This window comes from Pipistrellus kuhlii, unplaced genomic scaffold, assembly GCF_014108245.1.
Source record: "Pipistrellus kuhlii isolate mPipKuh1 unplaced genomic scaffold, mPipKuh1.p scaffold_m20_p_6, whole genome shotgun sequence".
NCBI classification, from domain to species: domain Eukaryota; kingdom Metazoa; phylum Chordata; class Mammalia; order Chiroptera; family Vespertilionidae; genus Pipistrellus; species Pipistrellus kuhlii.
This window is the reverse complement of record NW_023425562.1, coordinates 58,002,601-58,022,248: the sequence shown is the minus strand read 5'-3', so window position 1 is coordinate 58,022,248 and position 19,648 is coordinate 58,002,601. Positions and strand designations below refer to the sequence as shown.

Sequence of the window (19,648 nt, the reverse complement as noted above, 5' to 3'; positions counted from 1 at the left end):
ATAGAAACTGTGAGGCCAGGTTTCACCTGTCCAGTCCCAAGGGGAGACTTTCTCACCGACTCAATGGGCCATTGGGCCAGCTGATGCCTCAACAAAATTTTCATAAGATGGGCTGCCCTGAAAATAGCAACTGAACACAGACCTACTCCTTACATCCTTGCTCTCTCTCTCTCTCTCTCTCTCTCTCTCTCTCTTTTCTCTCTCTCTGCCCTGATTTTCACAAGGACAAAGAACATGAAGCTGGAGCCACTCTACCCGTTCATCTACAGCCTATTTGGACTAGTGAGTTTCTAGCCAAGCTTCCTAAGCAAACAAAACAGGTTTCAAAACACTGGTCAGGGGAAGGAAGCCACCAGAAGGGAGGAGAAAGAAAAGGAAGCTCAGCCGAAACCGGTTTGGATCAGTGGATAGAGCGTCGGTCTGTGGACTGAAAGGTCCCAGGTTCGATTCCGGTCAAGGGCATGTACATTGGTTGCAGACACATCCCCGGTGGGGGGTGTGCAAGAGGCAGTTGGTCGATGTATCTCTCTCAGCGATGTTTCTAGCTCTCTATCCCTCTCCCTTCCTCTCTGTAAAGAATCAATAAAATATATATATATATATATTTTAAAAATCAATAAAATATTTTTAAAAAGAAAAGGAAGCTCAGTCTCTCTCTCCTCTGTGGAGCCTCCTTCACTCGCCCGTGAACATCACCTCTCCCAGTAACCATTGCATTTCCACTGTGCATTAGTCACCTTTGAGGTCTCGAGGAAACGTTGTTCTTACTATTGAAGGGCTCACATTCTGGTTGAGAAGGAAAACGTCCAAACGTGTAGGACCCTAAGAGTGCATAGTGCTGAGAGAAAAGTTGGTACAAGGCACAGGTGAGGATTCCAAAAGTCTGTCAACAAGGTGGGAACGGGAAGGAAGACTTCATTTGAAAAGTGAGTTTTCAGTGTTCCAAGATAAATGGTGCTTTCATATTAAAGAGAACAGCAAGAACACAGGCACTAAGGGTGAACATCATGGTACTGCTCTGGAAATGGCTGGAAAATCAGAATCAAAGTGGCAAGTGAGTCAGGAAAAGGGAAAAGGACAGAAACATGGGAACATGTGCATATCCTGTAAGTTGATTTGACTTCAGCAATAGCTCTAGAGTAGGGGTGTCGAACTCAATCAGAGAAGGGGCCAAAATCTAAAATCCAGCCTAAATTGCGGGCCGAATGGTTTACTGAACAGTCATAAACTGTCATTGTGATAGAAACGCAGCGGAGTGCAGTGATGACAGCGCGGTGCGGGCCATATTGCAAGGCCTGGCGGGACGGATTTGGCCTGCGGGCCTTGTGTTTGACACATGTGCTCTAGAGAGAGAAGAGGAGGCCCGGTTTAGACAGAGTGAGAAGTGCCAGTAAATCAGAGTTGAGAAGGCCCACCTGCTCCAAATGAGAGCTAGGATGAGGGGGAGAAGGGAAAAGGACCCTGAGGTTCTTGGCTTGAATGGCAGGGAGGATAGGTGTTGACAGGCAACGTTAGAGGAAGAATGCATCTCCCACATCTTTCCTTTTGCCATACTCTACCTAGCACATGCCTTCATCCGTCTCTCACTTTGGGGACTGTGACAAGTGGGTAACTTCTTGATATTTGTCTTTACTTCCCCCTTGCTTTGGAGGTTTATGGTTTGCCAAAGCAGAAGGAACTTGCCTGCAGGCCCTTTCCATGATGACATTAAGTCACTGAGCTGTCTATGGTTCATGTGAGAGGCCTGGAAGGTAGGAGAAGGAAGGAGAACCGCAAGAGGCACAAGGAGACTAAGAAAAAGAGACAATCGTTTCGTAAGCCCTGAGCTGGGAGCCTACACTCTCAGCTGAGGAGTCTCAGAGGGAATAGCTGTAAGCCTGCAGGAGGCTCCCAGAATCACCAAAGACTTTTTTTTAGCCCAAGACTGACATTGCAAAGGGTTTGGAAACAGGAGAGTGCCTCCGCAGAATACACTGTCTTCCAGAGATACTTCCCTAGCCCCTCAAGCTGTCTTAGAATTAGACAAGGGCTGAACCAAGGTCAGTTTCTTGACTGCCCTGTGGAATGGGAAGCTGGGGCTGAGGGGACTAGGCCAATGCAAATAACAAAGCAATGTTCTCTTTTTCCTGCATACTTTCCACTATCTGGGCAGATCCTGGATCTCATTCATCACCGAGGTGCCAGCACTCAGCCCGCAAGGACCTGCTGCAGGAGAGACAGATGGAGGAAGGGGGCGGCGAGCACGTTCTTTCCATCAGACTAATGGGAACACCTGTGCCCTGGGGGCTGGCAGACTGGATGCTAGGAAGCAGATGGCGTTCCAAGGTTTCACTTTAAAAAAATGCTTACAGGACATGCGAAAAGTACTAAAGATTAAGCGAGAGGATCCAGTCGCGGCAGCTACTCCGCCCGTGGGATTTCCCCAGCGGGGCGAGACGGGACGGAGACCAGCCCAGCAGCAGCACGGCGCCTGCGCACTGCAGACCCTGAGGCCCGGGCGTCCTCGGCGCGGAGGTGGGCGGGGGATGCCGGGGCATCCGGGTCCCTCACCCCGCCCCGCCGCTTGAATGAGAGGCGCGGCGCCCGCCCCTCCCCCGCCGGGCCCGCCCCTCGCCCGGGCCGCCCCGCGCAGTCCGCCGCCGCCGCCACCTCAGCTGCACTAGGTCCGGCCCGCCGCTCTCCACCCACAGCCCCGCCGCTCGGCTCTGACGGTCCCGCACGCCCGCCGCTGCCTCCGCCGGCGCTCCCGAGTGAGTGAACGGGCGGGGGCCGGGCGCCGAGCGAGCGAGGCCCGTCGCCCCCGGGCTGGGGGCGTAGGGGGCCGGGCGGGTCCGGGTTCGGGATGCTGAGGGGACCGCGGGCCCGCGCCCCCGCGCCAGCCTCCCACACACACACACACTCCGTCCGTCCGTCCGTCCGCTCCGGAGGGGGGCGGGGAGGAGCGGGATGGCGGCCCCGGCGGCGCGGGACGCGGAGGAGGGTCCGCCCGCCCGGGGTCGGCGGGGGAGCCCGGCACAAAAGGGCGGCGCGCGCGGGCTGTCACCGGGAGGCCCCCGCGGGGAGGTCCGTGTCGCCCCGCACGCTCCGCACGCCGGAGCCCGGCGCGGCCCCCGGGAGCGGGAGGCGGCGGGGATGTGCGGGAGGCGGGGATGGCGAGCGCCGCTGCCGCCTCCGTCCGCGCTGGCCGGCTGTGGGAGCGCGCCCCGGGGAGCCCGGCGTGGCAGTGTTTTCCTGGTCCCCGGCCGCTCCTCCCCTTTCTTTGTGGCGTTTTGTCTTGTGGTCGTTTGTCGCCGTGTGTTAGCCGCGGTCTGAGGTGCGAGCTCTCGCCTCGGCTTTCTCAGTCAGAGTCAGGGGGCGGCCTCCGGCTGTGGGTGGGGAGCGCGGGTGCTCGCACACGCCGGAGCGTGAAGGACCCTTCTTTGTTTGCAGAAACCTAATGGTGTGTGTGTGTGTGCCCTATGAAATGAATCCGAGATCATTAAAAAGGATCTGGGGGAGGGGGGGGGAGACTTATTCCTTCATCAGACTTTTACCCAATTCTGTCCCTCATGTTCTTGCAAACAGCATTTTGTTTGTTTCTTCCTGCAAAACCAGTGGGTTTCGTTAACAGTAATTGAAAGTGTATGTCTCTATTCTCCTGGATCTCTATGCTAGTCATATCTAGAGGACACTTTTGTTTGGAGGGTTTTAGTTCATGGCCAAACACAACTGTGTTTGTGCAGGGGAATGCTCCAGTCCATACAGGTTTAGTTCGTTCGCACTGTGTCCCTGTACTCATCCTGTACATGGATGCAGAAGTACTCCAGTGTATGCAGGACCCTGTTTTCTCAGCTCCTCGGCACGGGAAGATTTTGTTTCTTCCTGCCCTGTATTGACGAGAAGGTGGCCCAGCAGGTTCTGTCCACCTTGGCTTTTGTTCTTAATGCTTTGGCACCCGGTTTTATTGCATATTACCCTGGCATGTGCCCTTGCTTTGATCTGGATTTTCTTGTGTTCTGGCTGTCTGGTTGTGCAGCCCAGCTCAATGGCTCCTCTTACCGGACTACTGGGAAACAGAGCACCTTTTATCATTGTCCTCCTCCCCGGAGAGGGAGGGAAACTCCAGGTTCCCACAGACTTTGACTTGGTCAGTGAGACGAACTGCCTGACTTTCTTGTCTTCCTGAAGTTAGAAGACCACAAGTTTCAGGTTGATGCAGACCATTTAAAAGGAAGCAGTTCTAATAGCGCCAGCTATTCCTTGCTATTTCCTTTGGACTTTTTTTTTTCTTCTCTTTTTAGGCCAGGTTTTATAAGCTTTAGAAAATAGTTGGTTGCATTAGTTTTTAAAATATTTTTTATAATTGAGTTTTACCCTTATAATTTTGCAAAATGATGGGAAATTAGTTAAAGTTGGTTGTAAGAAACACACCTCCAAAATATATTTTTATGATGACCTTCGATTCAAAATAGTGATGGTGAAAATATTTAGAAGGGCTTACTGGATGTTATGAGTACTTGAATAGGTTCAGTTTTAAGATTCTCTTGAAGATTCTTTTTTAATCACGCGTATTTTAATTTGTGGTAGTTTTCAGTACAAAATAAAATGTAAATTAAGCAATCTTCCACCGCATTGTTTATTCCGTCTATTAATATTAAAAACATTTGCTTTTAATTTGAAGGGGAAGTTTTCCATCAGTTGTATTGGGATCCATTATTCTTGGTAAATTTCTTATGTTAGTATGGTCAAATTCTTTTTTTGTAACTGTTAAAATTAGTAAAAGTTGACTTTTCAATTTGGAGTTTTGGTTTTATGAAATAAAATTTTAATATCAATGAATTTTACTCAAAATAAGTTACCTTAAAAACAAGGGCTTTGTTAATTTCCTTAACTAGTATCACTAATATTGAAGCAACTCCAATAATTTTATAAACTGCCCACATTCAATATATATATATATATATATATATAAAATTTTTTTTAAGGAATCCCCTTAAAACAAACTATAAGGGGAAGTCCTAGATAAACAAAGTAGTATAACCGGAATTGTCACTGAAACTGGCTTGCATAGTACCACAATATTGTGGAACTTTAATTTTGCAAGAGTGACTTAGCTATTGTTTGAATCAACAAAGGAACCTAAAAACATCCTGATCTTGTTCAGCATTCTGTTAACTAAATCTTTACCAAACCATAGTTGAGCATTTCCTATAGTATGATGATTAAAAAAATAATTCTAAAGTAATTTCTGTATCATCAAAGTAGATTAAATTATGTTAAGTGCTGTTTTAGTAGTAAATATATTTTTTATATTCATTAGAAATATCAATATTGTTATGTCAGTGATAATAATAGCAAGTATGGTGACAGTTACCCAAAACTGGGTACATTATCCTCCCACCAATGTCTGATAATAAAAAGTAGAATATTTTTTTCTGTTGAGCATTTTTTTAGATTGGGGAGTAGTAAAAAATCAGCAATTTTATATGGTTCAACCACTTTCAACTCTCAGCAATTCCTTCTGGTATTTACCTTTATTTCTATTTCATTTTTAATGTTTAAACTGATAGTTCTTTATTTTTCACCTTTGGATATTTGGATAGTACCTCTTTTAGAAGTCTTTCCACCCCCTACTCATACTTAAGCTTTACAGTTCCCAGTTAAGTCAGTTTTCAGTATTTATATGACTGTGACAATGTACCTGTTATTTACAGATGAGCCAGGTAGGGTCTAAGATTACATTTTCTTTCTTGAATAACTTTTGTTTCTCCTGAATTACATAATTACCTCTTTTGTTTGTTTTTCATTTGCTTAATTTTCTATATAGCAGTTACAAATTCATCCTAAAATTCTATGACAGAATAGTCCTTCAATATTTTCAAATAATCTGTTTCATTCTTTTTTCTAGCTGTCATCTGAGACTTTCCTTCGTTATCATTTTGGGAATTCCCTTTGCCTTCTTCCTGTGTTAGGTCCTTTATTCCTGAATCCTGTGTCTCCTTCCTTCTTTAGTAGCTTCCGGAGAAAGGGCACATACAAACTCTGAAATACCTTCCTAAATTCAGCAGTTGCATGTCTGGAAATGTCATTTTACCCTCACACTTGAATAGTGGTTTAACTGGATATTGAATTCTAGATTGAAAATTAGTGTCCCTCTTTTGAAAGCATTGTTCCATTAGCTTCCAGTATTGCTCTTTTTTTAAAACCCTCACCTGAGGATATTTTTTCATTGATTTTTAGAGAGAGTGGAAGAGAGAGGAAAAGACAGAAAAATGTCAGTGTGAGAGAAACACATTGATTGGTTGCCTCCTGCATGGCCCTGACCAGGGCCCAGGCCAGGGGAGGAGCCTGCAACCAAGGTACATGCCCTTGACCAGAATCAAACCTGAGACCCTTAAGTGTCTACACTCTATCCACTGAACCAACCAGCCAGGGCTAGTATTGCTCTTGAGAAGTCCAATGCCATTTTAATCCCCATTTCCTTTTTCCTCTCTCTCTGTTTGTTTATCCCTGGAATTCTGACATTTCATGGTGTTTCTGAAAACATTTTTTTGCCATGGGGCAGATAACGTTTTTTCCCAAATGACTATATGATATATATATCTATGTAAACACATTCACATGTCCCATCTCATCCAACATACTATTCTTTATGGTGTTGACATGCCTCCATCAAAAGGTAGGGTCTTTGTTGCCTCTCTTTGAACATGTGTAGACATAAATGCTCTCCAGAATGTTAGGTCTTAAAACAAAATCATAATTTAAGGGCACAGCAAAATGGTCAAGAGCATGCGCCTTGTGTGTGTGTGTGTAGGAGGTAGGGGATATCTTTTTTTTTTCTTTCTTTTTTTACTTTTAAATGGAATCATCACTAAAAATGTCAACAACAGAGAAAATTTCTTCAAGCAGTGAAATGCAGTCACCTTTGGAATCAACACAAAGACTACCAGGTTCATTTTTAAAAATCTACTGTAGGGAGTGGCAAAACCATTCATGGCCAAAAAAGAAACACTCTTTAAGCTTCACAATTAAATATGTCACGACTAATTATGACATGTATTATTTGCTAGAATTTCTGTGATGAGAAGATAGACAAATGGAACTATGTAGACTATGGCTTGATTGGACATTGTCAATGACTTTGTGTTTATCTGATAGATTAAAAAAAAATTTATTGATTAAGATATTACATATGTGTCCTTATTCCCTCATTACCCTTCCATCTCCCCCCATTCATGTCTTCAACCCCTTGTTGTCTGTGTCCATTGGACAAGATTCCTAATAAGATATTTTTGCCAATGACTATTTAATAATTTCTTCTCTTGAAACTCATGCACAGCCCACCCCTTTCCATACTGATAAGCAGGCCTCATACTTCAGTGAGGGTTTAGAAGTTATCAGACAGATACCCTCATCTTTTCATCACTAAATCTAGAAATTTACCTTCCTTAACACTCATGTTTTCTGTTTTTATCAGAGGCTTTTCATCACTAAATCTAGAAATTTACCTTCCTTAACACTCATGTTTTCTGTTTTTATCAGAGGCTAACTTCCCTCCAACTGTATTTCTTCATAGCTACTCAAGGACTTGACTGCTGTATTTTCGCCCTTTCTAGCATTAGCAACTTTCCAGGGTACGATTCATAACATACACACATGCTCTGCTATTGCCCCTCTTTTAAAGCAGAAGAAAAAATTACAACAAACAACTTTTCTCTGACCTCCCATTCATCTCCTTCAGTTTACTTTCATGGTTATATGTCTCAAAAGAGAAGTCTATATTCCCTCCCTACCTCCTGTATAATATAATACATAGCACTCTCTGAAAATCTGTTGTTTGCTGATTTTTTTGCCTCTTACCCCCATTGAAAGGTCAGCTTCAGGAAGGCAAGAATCTTATCTGTTCCCACTGTGTCCCTTAGGACAGCAACTGGCACAACTACCTACTCAATTATAATGGCAAAAGAAAGCACAACTGACATTTTTAATCTGGTAAAATTAATAGCTCTTTCTTTTTAAGTTTTTCTAACGAAGTCAAGTTTTTACAAAAATATATTTTTATTGATTTCAGAGAGGAAGGGAGAGGAAGAAAGAGAAAGAAACATCAATGATAAGAGGGAATCATTGACTGGCTGCCCCTTGCACGGTGGATCGAGCCCGCAACCCAGGCATGTGCCCTTGACCAGAATCGAACCTTATCCACTGAGCCAAACTGGCTAGGGCAAGTTTTATTATTATTTTATTTTCTGATTTTATTTTTTAGCAAGTTTTATTTTTTAATTATTGACCACTTTTTGCTACACTTAGAGTGAAAAATTATGAAGATTATATTAATGATTGAATTTTTCCCTACATTATATTACATTTAATTCTTTCATAAACGTAATTTAATTGATAGTCTTGCACCTGGATTCTGGAATTAGACTGGTTGGAGTTGAATTTTAGCTTTTTTTACTTTTTGCCATGTGACCTTGGTAAGTTTCCTCATCTGCAAGATGGAAGCAAGAGTAGTAGTACTGCTTGTTTGTTATGTGGATCAAATAAGATAGCATGTAAATGCTAAACTCAGTACTTGTTTGTTATGTGGATCAAAAAAGGTAACATGTAAATGCTAAACTCAGTACTTGTTTGTTATGTGGATCAAAAAAGGTAAATGCTAAACTCAGTACTTGATGTGGGTGTAAATCTAATATGAAAGATAATTCTAGTTATTTGTATATCCTTCTTCAATTTATAATATTTGATCTGACTTATTCACTGTAATATTTTTGTCCAGATTACTTATATCTTCTAGAGAAGTGGCCAGCAAACTCATTAGTCAATAGAGCCAAATATCAACAGTACAACAATTGAAATTTCTTTTGAGAGCCAAATTTTTTAAACTTAAACTTCTTTTAATGCCTCTTCTTCAAAATAGACTCACCCAGGCCGTGGTATTTTGTGTAAGAGCCACACTCAAGGGCCAAAGAGCCGCATGTGGCTCGTGAACTGCAGTTTGCCGACCACGGTTTTAGAGTATGTTGGCTTTAAATGTGATTCAGCTGTTTTTAGTTTTATGTTTGTTTTTTTCTGATTCCTTTCCTCTCTATTACACAAATTATCCCAGGTGATAGATGGGTAAAATGATCTAAGTTGACACATGAGCACCATGTAGCACTTCCCAGCAGTTTGATCATTTGATTAATCATTTTGATCACTTGATAAAATATTATTTCAAGCCAAGCCCTGTTCTTTATTTGGCTTGCCTAGGAATGAGGTTCGTTTTCATGTTATTCCACATTAAGTTTTCTTATTTCTGGAAATGCAATACATCATCAACAGATTTTTTTTTTAAAGTAGCTATAAGACATTGTTGTTTTTATTTACTAGTTAGGTGGGAAGATAAATATCTGTAGCAAAACAAAATCCACTATGAGGGCCACATGATGTGTAAAGACAGGCTCTGTAGAAGTTCAAAGTAGGAAAAGTCATGTCCTGTTAACCTCAAGCAATTCTTGAAACCTTAAGGAATTCTTACAACTTTTCTGCATGTTAAAAGGTTTGTTTTAGCCTATCCCCATTTTATTTGTTTTTATTTTTATTTTTTTAATTTGATAAATATTGTTCAAATTATTAAAATTGTTTCACCTTTCCCCCAACCTCCATAGCTCCCCTCCACCCGGTTCCCACCCCACCCTCTGCCATTACCTCACCCCACCCCCACTGTCCTCATCCATAGGTGTACGATTTTTTTTTTTTTTTTTTTTTTTTTTGTATTGGTCGGCCTACATCATGTGTGACGACGTCAGCGCTCTTTTATTGACGGGGTTTTTTTTTTATTATTATTTTTATTTTTATTTTTTTTAATAAGTGTTTATTGTTCATATTATTACAAATGTTCCTTTTTTTCCCCCAACCATTGCTCTCCTCCACCAGGTTCCCACCCCACCCTCTGCCCTTTCCCCACTCCCCATTGTCCTCATCCATAGGTGCACAGTTTATGTTCAGTCTCTTCCCACGCCCCCCTCTCCCCTTTTCCCCAAGAATCGTCAGTTCACTCCCCTTCCATACCTCTGATTCTATTATATTCAACAGTTACTATTGTTCATCAGATTTTTTTTTTAATTCCCTTGGTTTTTAGATTCACTTGTTGATAGTTACGTATTTGTTGTTCATAATTTTTATCTTTGTTTACTTTCTCTTCTGAAAGAACCCCCTTCAGCAATTCATATAATTCTGGTTTGGTGTTGATGAACTCCTTTAGCTTTTTTTTATTAGTGAAGCTCTTTATCTGACCTTCGATTCTGAGTGATAGCTTTGCTGGATAGATTATCTTTGGCTGTAGGTTCTTACTATTCATCACCTTGAATATTTCTTGCCATTCCCATCTGGCTGCATGGTTTCTGTTGAGAAGTCAGCTGATAATCGTATAGGTGCTCCTTTATAGGTAACTACCTTCTTTGCTCTTGCTTCTTTTAATATTCTCTGTCTTTTGCTCTTGGAATTTTAAGTATGATGTGTCTTGGTATGGTCTTTTTTGGATTTCTTTTGTTTGGAGTTCTGTGCGCTTCCTGGACTTGTAAGTCTAATTCTTTCACCAGGTGGGGGAAGTTTTCTGTCACTATTTCTTTCAGTATGTTTTCCATATCTTGCTCTCTCTCATCTTCTGGGACCCCCATAATTCTGATGTTGGTTCGCTTGAAGTTGTCCCAGAGGTTTCTTACATTATCTTCAATTTTCTGGATTCTCTTGCCTTCTAGCTTCTGTGGAGGAGTGTCTTCTGGCTCTGTATGTTCCAAATCTTTGACTTGATTCTTGCGATCTTCCATTCTGTTTTTAGGACTCTGTATAATATTTTTTATTTCAGAGAATGTATTTTTTATTTCTTGATCCCTTATCATTTCTTGATGACTCCTTATTAATTCTAGTTGATCTCTTTTCATATCCTCATAGGTCTTATCCATCTTTTCTAGGAAATTCTTGAAAAACCTTATAAGCGTAGATTTGAACTCTATATCCAGACGCTTTTTGTCCTCCATTTCTTTCGTTTGTAATCTATTTTGTTGTCACATTTCGCAGTTACAGATGGTACGGGGTTTCAGAGTGGAGCCTACAGCTTTGGCTTCCGTCAGCCCTGCCCTGTGCGGGTCCTTCAGTGCTCGCTGCCGGCGCCTCTGAGAGAAAGGTGCCCTCGATTTTTGCCTGCTACCAAACAGTCTATGCTCTCCCCCAATGAGCACGGTATTGGGGCTCAGTTCAGTTGGAAGTGGAGTTGGAGGTGGCGTTCAAAGCAGTCTGAAGATGTAATTAAGTGAAAGAGAGAGCAAGATACTGAAAACCTATTTGTAGCATCTCTAGATCTTTCACTTAATTACATCTTCAAAAACCTTATTTCCAAAATAAGGTTACATTCACAGGTTTTTGGGCATGAACATATATATATTTTTTGAGGTCTTTGTTAAGGGGGTGGGGGGCGGGGAGAGATAGGGGAGAAGAGTTACCACTCAACCCACTGTAGTGATAAGCATTTCCTTAGTGATTTTCATTTTGACTGCTGCATCACACAGAATCCCATATTAGACAGGTATTCAGTAGGCCAGAATACAAGATGGGGAAAGGTATTGGAAGTATAGAAGTTCAGAGGAAGGTTAGTGGAGTCAAGGAAGGCTTCATAGAGACTGTATTGCTTGTGATAGATCTTGAAGGATAGATAGACTTTTATCAGATGGTTGGGGTGGCCTGGAATATGCAGATAGTAGTAGTTGCAAAGATAAGGAGCCTTCTTCATTTGACTAAAGAGTGGTCCTTCGAGAAATAGTGGAGAATAGAGTTGAATAGCCTAAGCCAATTCCTAGGAGGGCTTTTATGTTAGTAGATAAATGTGTACTTTGTTTAGAGTCGCTTATCTAGAGCATGTATTACACGGGTTTCTAACAGGCCTTCATAGCTAATATAAAACCCTTTGAAAAATAATGTAGTGTGTTTGTTTGTTTGTTTCTATAGAAAGATTTTCAGGTTAAGAACCACTGCTCCATTAGAAATAAAATGTTGCTTTATGCTTTGAAAGATGTCTCTGGAAGATTATTGGTTTTCTGTTTTATTTACTTTACTTGGAAGATAATTTTTTTAAAAATATATTTTATTGATTTTTTTTACAGAGAGGAAGGGAGAGAGATAGAGAGTTAGAAACATCCATCAGCTGCCTCCTGCACACCCCCCACCCGGGATGTGCCCACAATCAAGGTACATGCCCCTGACCGGAATCAAACCTGGGACCTTTCAGTCCGCAGGCTGACGCTCTGTCCACTGAGCCAAACCGGTTTCGGTGATAATTTGAAAATGGAGCTTCAAAGAGTCTCAGTCAACACTAACTGTGGAAGGTACTCTTTGACATTAAAATTGGGACTCAAAAGAACTGTTGGCCCAGAAAGGAACTTACTACAGACTGATTCATTTGCCTCTCAGCATATCCATTATGGCTTGTCTCAGTTTCGGTTCTTACAGGGGTATTTCCTGGATCACGTAATCTCACACATCTAGAGAAAATAATGAACAACATAAACTGATGAACAATAAGAGACCCAGAGAAAGAAAAGCAGCAATCAGACTTTCAAACCTCAGAGGGAAAGTAGGGGAAGGTGTGGGTAAAGGGAAGAGATCAACCAAAGGACTTATGTGTATGCATATGTGCCTAGCCAGTGGCCATGGACAACAGGGGGTGGGGGTATATTTGGGGAGGGGTTTGGGATGGGAATGGGGGGATGAGGACAATTATGTGATATCATAATCAATAAAATAAATAAATAATAAAATAAAATAAAAAACACTAACTGTGGAATATGTTATAAATTTTGTATACTAAAAGTTAAAATACTCTCAGGAGGGATGTGAAGTAGGTCCTGTGTTCATAGAAAACTGATCAAATTATTACACAAAAAGAAAAACAGCATTCATTTCAAAATGCAGCTATGACTTCTTTTCTTTGTCTCAGTTTTCTCCATTTTACTTCACTACCACCATCCATTTAGAAATACAGAATTATATAAAATCATAGCACAGTTCTAAAGGGAGAAAACAGCTGCATTTCTAAAAGTTCTTCTCATATATTTTTTTAAACTGCTTGTTATCTACTATGGGTTTTCAGTGGAATAAAACTATATATTATGCTGCTGTCCAACTGTTTTAGTCCGATCAGGCTGCTATAACAGAATATCATAGTCTGGGTGCCTTACAAACAACAAAAATTTCTCACAGTTCTAGAGGCTGGGAAGTCCAAGATCAAGGCCCTGGCAGATTCTGTGGCTGGTGAGGACCCACTTCTTGGTGCATAGATGGTACTTTTTGTTTGTCCTCAAGTGGGGAAAGGGATAGGGAAGGTATCTGGGGCCACTTTATAGGGCACTAATCCCATTCGTGTGGGCTCCACCCTTGTGACCTAATCACCTCCAGATATCACACTGGGATTTAGGTTTCAGTATATGAATTTGAGGGGTGGGGGGGGGACACAAACTTTTAGTCAGTAGCACTGACCATACGATACAAGGAGAAAATTGATGTTTTCCATACAACTGACTCAATTTCTAAATAATCAATTGCTGTGTTAATTTTTTCACTGATCTATTTATAGCCTACCTGAGATTAATATTACTTAATTGATTTACCTGTACTTTTTTTTAGGCTTCTCTAATTTAAAAAAAAATTTATTACAAAACACTCTAAATACACTCAAAAGTAGATAGTTCAACACACCCCTATATGCCCATCTCTCTATCAAGATTTTGCCATATTTGTTTCATTTTTTTTTTTAATCTTTCTTTGCTGAGGTATTTTAAGCAAATCCTGGGCATTTCTATATATATACCCTGACATATTTCTATATGCATCTCTAAAAAATAAGGATATTGCCTAATAGAATTAAAATATCATTCTCACACCTAATAAAAGTAACAATTACACCTTGATATCATCTAATAGTAGATCCTATTCAGGCTTGCGCAATTGTCTCAAGAATATCTTTTTAGAGATGGTTTGTTCACAGTGGGATTCATAGTCCATAGATCATAACTGGTCATTTTGTCTCTCATGTCTATTTTGATCTAGGGCAGTTTCTCTTCCCTCCTTTTCTCTCCACCTTTTTGTTTGTGCCATGAAGTTGCAGGAACCAGGTCAGTAGTCCTGTGGAACTTCTCACATTTAGGATTTGTCTGTTTGCTTCATCATGGTGTCAGTTTGTTGCTCTGTTCTCTTTGTTTCTTACAAATGGAAGTTAACTTTAGAGGCTTGATTAAAATCAGGATTCAATAAATGGTGTTGGAAAAACTGGACATATACTTGCAAAAAAATGAAACTAGACCACCAATTTACACCATACACAAAAATAAACTCAAAATGGATAAAGGACTTAAACATAAGATGGGAAACCATAAAAATCTTAGAAGAAGCCATAGGCAACAAAATTGCAGACATTTGTTGTAAGTGCCTAGGGCAGTGGTCGGCAAACTGCGGCTCGACGAGAGCCACATGTGGCTCTTTGGCCCCTTGAGTGTGGCTCTTCCACAGAATACCACGTGTGGTCAATTGAAACCGTGACCCATGTGTAGAAGTCAGTTTTCAGCCTCGGCGAGTCTATTTTGAAGAAATGGCGTTAGAAGAAGTGAGGATGTGGGTCAGTTGGGCAACAGGCGACCCGCCACAGCCAGGCGACGGGATACACAGCGTGGGGGGAGGTGCATGCAATTCATGCATTAGTTGAATGAGCCAGTCAGTCAGCAGTCTCATTGTACAGTGGTTAGAGCTAGTCGCATCCGCAAATCAAGCACAGGTGTCAAAAGTGTCTACTCGAAGCATAAAGTTACCTGTATTTTTCCAACCAGTTGCAAATCCTATAGGTATTTTTGTCATCAGTTTAAGAATTGTAATTATTTTGTGTTGGTGGCTTTATTATTATAAAATGAAACTTTTTTTAGGTGCCCTGTTTTACATGACTACCAAGAAGAAACAAAAAAAAACCCAGAAGACGAAAGCTGTGAATTTAAAGTTGAATGGACCGAAACTTTCGTGTTTATTCAAAATTTAAATGGCCTTCCAACCTGTCTTATTTGTCAGGAAAAATTGGCACATAACAAGAAATCAAATTTGGAGATTTTACAACTAAACACGTGTCATTTAGTACTAAATATCCTGTCGGTGATGCAAGGAAGAAAGCAGTTGAGGAACTTCAGAAGAGTCAAGAAAAATCAAGTTCTGTATCTAATTACTGGATGCAATCTTCCAACAATGTTAATATCGCAAGTTTTTTAATTAGTCAAGAGATTGCTAAGAGAGGACCATATACAGATGGCAAATACATAAAAAGTTGTTTTATAAATGCATCTGAAGAGCTATTTCGGGATTTTAAGAACAAAGCAGATAGTCTAAAAAAATTAAAGAGTTCCCATTGTCTGCTAAAATAGTGAAAGATAGAACAGTCAAAATGTCTTCGAATATAACCTACCAGCAAGTCGAAGATCTTAAATTGGTTCCAGCTTTACCAATAGCAGTTGACAAATCTTGTGACATAAATGATACAGCTCAAGTTTCACTTTTTGTACTATTTATTTCATTTAAAGGTCCTAAAGAAGAACTTTTAGGATTATTGCCACTCAAAAGTCATACGTGGAGAGGACATAGCAAATGCTGTAATTGAGTGCATTGAAAAACATCATATTCCACTCGATAAAATTGTCTCAATTTCAACAGAGGGTCGAAAAGTATGACCGGCATAAGAAACAGGTGTGTTGCTATTTTGAAAGAAAAAATTAATCACAAGATACTTACCATTGCATCATTTATCAAGAAGCGCTTTGTGTGCAAACATTTCCAGAAGAAATTTGCAAAGTTATGGAATTGGTGATTAACATCAACTCCATTATAGCTAAAGCTCTTAATCATCACCAATTTAAAGAATTTTTAGTTAAAATGAAGAGTGAGTACACAGATCTTCTGCATGACAAGGTAGTTGGTTATCAAAAGGAAATGTTTTGAAATGTTTTGCTTCCTTACTAACAGAAATTAAAGCATTTCTCCTTGAGAAGGGTGTTCACTATCCAGAACTAACGATTAGTGGACCCCAAAATTTTATTTCATGGTAGACGTTACGTCTTATCTAAATCAGCTTAATACAATAGTAATCTACAGGGGAAAGGAAACACAATTTTTTCGATGTTGGAAGAAGTTATTTCATTCAAAAACAAATTATCTCTTTTTGCTCAAGATTTTGAAAGAGAAACTTTGATTCACTTTCCAAGCCCGTTGAAACATTGCCAAGAAAATAATTCTGATATTGACATTTGCTATTTCAAAACAACACTTTTAAATATGAGGGAAGCTTTTCTCAACAGGTTTCAGGAATTCAGAAACAGCAAAGCAACGTTAGCCTTTGTTAAAAAACCTCTTAATGCTACTGTAACAGAATTAAATTTTTCTCCCTTTAATATTGATATTGGCAACTTTGAAATGCAATTGCTGGATTAAAAAACAGAATTGTGAAGCTCAAAATTTGAACTTCTTTGTGCTGATATAGAAATATTGGAGAAAAACAAATGTGAACTTAGTACACAGCACAGTGGTCTGCTTTGAAAGACCTGGAGAAGGAATATATGTTGGTTTTTAACACCTGGAATAGTATTTCTGACACATAATCAACTGAAAAAACTAACGTTTGCTGTTCTTTCCTTATTTGGGTCTACATATTTATGCAAACAATCATTTTCAAGCATGAATCTTATCAAGAGTAAATTGAGAAGTCGTCTTATTGATGAGAACCTGAAATCGTACCTAAAATTAAAAACAACAACATGCAAACCTGACTTACCCAAACTTTTCAAGGAGATGCAAGGCCGTTGTTCACATTAGTGTTTGATATTGTAAGGAATTTAATTTTATCAATAAATAATATTATTATTAAGTATGATATCAAATTTTATCCAACATACCTATAGTTTAAGACTTAAAACTTTAAGTAAAGTTTATTAAGTTAATTTTAGGGAACGTTGTGGAGTGAAGAAGATGTAGTGTTGAGGATTGAGAGAGATGTTGAGATGGTTTGGATATAGAGAGAGGATGAATGAAAGGAGATAGATGAAACAAGTATACAAGACAAGTGTGGGTGGGAGAGTTGGAAGGGGTCGACCTCAGCGAACATACCTCAGTCAGATTGAGGACATTTTCAGCAAAGGCCAGTTTAGGAGTACCCTAATTAAGTTAATAACAATGTGCCTACTTATATAGTTTAAGTTTAAAAAATGTGGCTCTCTAAAGATATTTCAATCGTTTTACTGTTGATATTTGGCTCTGTTGACTAATGAGTTTGCCGACCACTGTCCCAGAGCAATGGAAACTAAAGAGAAAATAAACAATGGGACTACATAAAAATAAAAAGCTTTTGCAAAGCAAAAGAAACCATCAACAAAACAAGAAAGCCCACTGTGTGGGAAAACATATTTGCCAATGTTATCTCTGATAAGGGTTTAATCTCCAACGTTTACAAGGAACTCATACAACTTAACAAAAGGAAGATAAACAATCCAATCAAAAAGTGGGCAAAGGACCTAAATAAATACTTTTTGAAAGAGGACATTTAGAAAGCCAAGAGACATATGAAAACATACTCAAAGTCACTAATTATCCAAGAGATGCAAATCAAAACAACAATGAGGTACCATCTCACATCTGTCAGAATGGCTATCATCAACAAATCAACAAATAACAAGTGCTGGCAAGGATTCTGAGAAAAAGAAACCCTTCTTCACTGCTGGTGGGAATGCAGACTGTTGCAGCCACCGTGTAAAACAATATGGCATTTTCTTAAAAAATTAAAAATGGAACTGCCATTTGACCCAGTAATACCAATTCTAGGAATATACAATATATACAAGAAAACAGAAACACCAATCAGAAAGGATAAGTGTACCCCTATGTTCATATCAGCGCAATTTACAATAGCTAAAATTTGGAAACGGCCTAGATGCTTATCAACAGATGAATGGATTAGAAAACTGTGGTACATCTACACAATGGAATACTATGCTGCTGTAAAAAAGAATGAATTCTTACCATTTCAATAGAATGGATGGATCTGGAGAGCATTATGCTAAGTGAAATAAGCCAGTCATCGAAAGATAAATACCACACGATCTCACTCATTTATGGTTAATAAAAAACATTACAAACCTTTGAACAAAAATAGAGGCAAGAGGCATTGAACAGACTGTCAAACTACAGTGGAAAGGTAGGGGAGGGTTGGGGGGTAAGAGATCAACTGAAGGACAAATGCATACATGTAAGCACCAGCAACAGATGCAAGACACTGGGGGCAGGGGGACGAGGGCAAGTTCTGGTGGTGGGGGGGGGGGGGGTAGGGGATATCGGGGGGAGGTTTTTGGGGAGGTGGGGAAGAAGGGACATATGTACCACTAGTTGTAATACCTTAAACAATAAAAATTTTAAAATAATTAAATCAGATTTAAGTTTTTTTGGCAAGAATGCTTAGGAGGTCTGCTGTGTCTGGCTATCCCACTTCTTTTGAAGTTAAAAAACCCTAGTGATAGTCATGTCAGTATCATTTGTTTCCTCCTAAGTGGCAAAATGGTTATTTTCTTATTTTAACATTTCTTCCACATTTATTAGCAGTTCTATAAAGAAGACCTTTACTTCATCTGAAATACATTTTGTATGAGGGACTGCCAAGTAATTTTATTCTATTGTGTTCTTGATAAAGGATAATGAGTTTGAATCAGAATAAAAGGAATTGAATTTACCTTTTGTTTTAATTGGTGTTACGATAAAATTCTGAGTACTACAGCAAAATGTGGATGATTGCTTTTCTTTACAAATGAGATGTGTTTACCCATTGCTCTAAAAGTTAAAGATGGAGATATATAAAAACTTTTATACTGGAATCAAGCAGTGGAGAGGAAAGAATACTAGATTTGGAATTAAAAAACTGAGAGATCTCTAGAGCTAATTTGGCTCAACTCCTAAATGTCTGATCCATTCATTCTGCATAGACTGGGGTGAGGGATATATAAAATATTGTCAGTGTTTTCATGAAGTTATTTGTAGACTAAAGAAAACAAGATTAGGTGTTATGAAATTAATGCTTACAATGTTTAAAGTAAGGGAGAATTCTCTACTGAATATTCTTTTAACTTAAATTACACTTTATCGGAGAAAGTTCTAATGATCATAGTTTCTCATAATACCTCTTGTTTAACTTGGTGGCTTCACTTTTAAAAAAAAAACAAATCTTTATTGTTCTGGCTTCACATTTTTATTCAGCACAATTACTGAATAAGTTATGCTAAATAAAGCCTTACTTATTTGGCTTTCATTGTATCTTAGACAAATTAGTTTTTAGTCATCTTCTGAATTTGTGTATTCTGGGAAAAGTAAAGTTGATATCATGAAAATTAAACAGGTCAGTGTTCTTAGATTAGTGACCATTTCAGGTCAACCTCTAAACATTATTTAAGAAGGCCATTAAAAATATATGCTAGTGTGATTTCTCCTTAGGTAAACTTTTGCTATGATTATGCTGTTTGTTTAAAAATGATAATACTATGGGTCTTTTCTGAATGATAAAGAATGTCATTATAAAGGAATATCTCAAAAGATCATAAATAAGAACAGTATACTTATTTTATGTATAATT

At 39.5% G+C, this 19,648-nt stretch overlaps 1 protein-coding gene across 1 annotated transcript in view; it reads left to right on the top strand.

Annotated features, from left to right (window-relative positions):
• Positions 1 to 2,604: 2,604 nt before the first annotated feature.
• Positions 2,605 to 19,648, top strand: part of RNF24 (ring finger protein 24) — a 57,042-nt gene continuing 39,998 nt past the window's right edge. The window contains exon 1 of the mRNA XM_036417880.2: positions 2,605 to 2,750. The gene's annotated coding sequence lies outside the window, so the exon portion shown is untranslated. The remainder of the gene's footprint in view (positions 2,751 to 19,648) is intronic.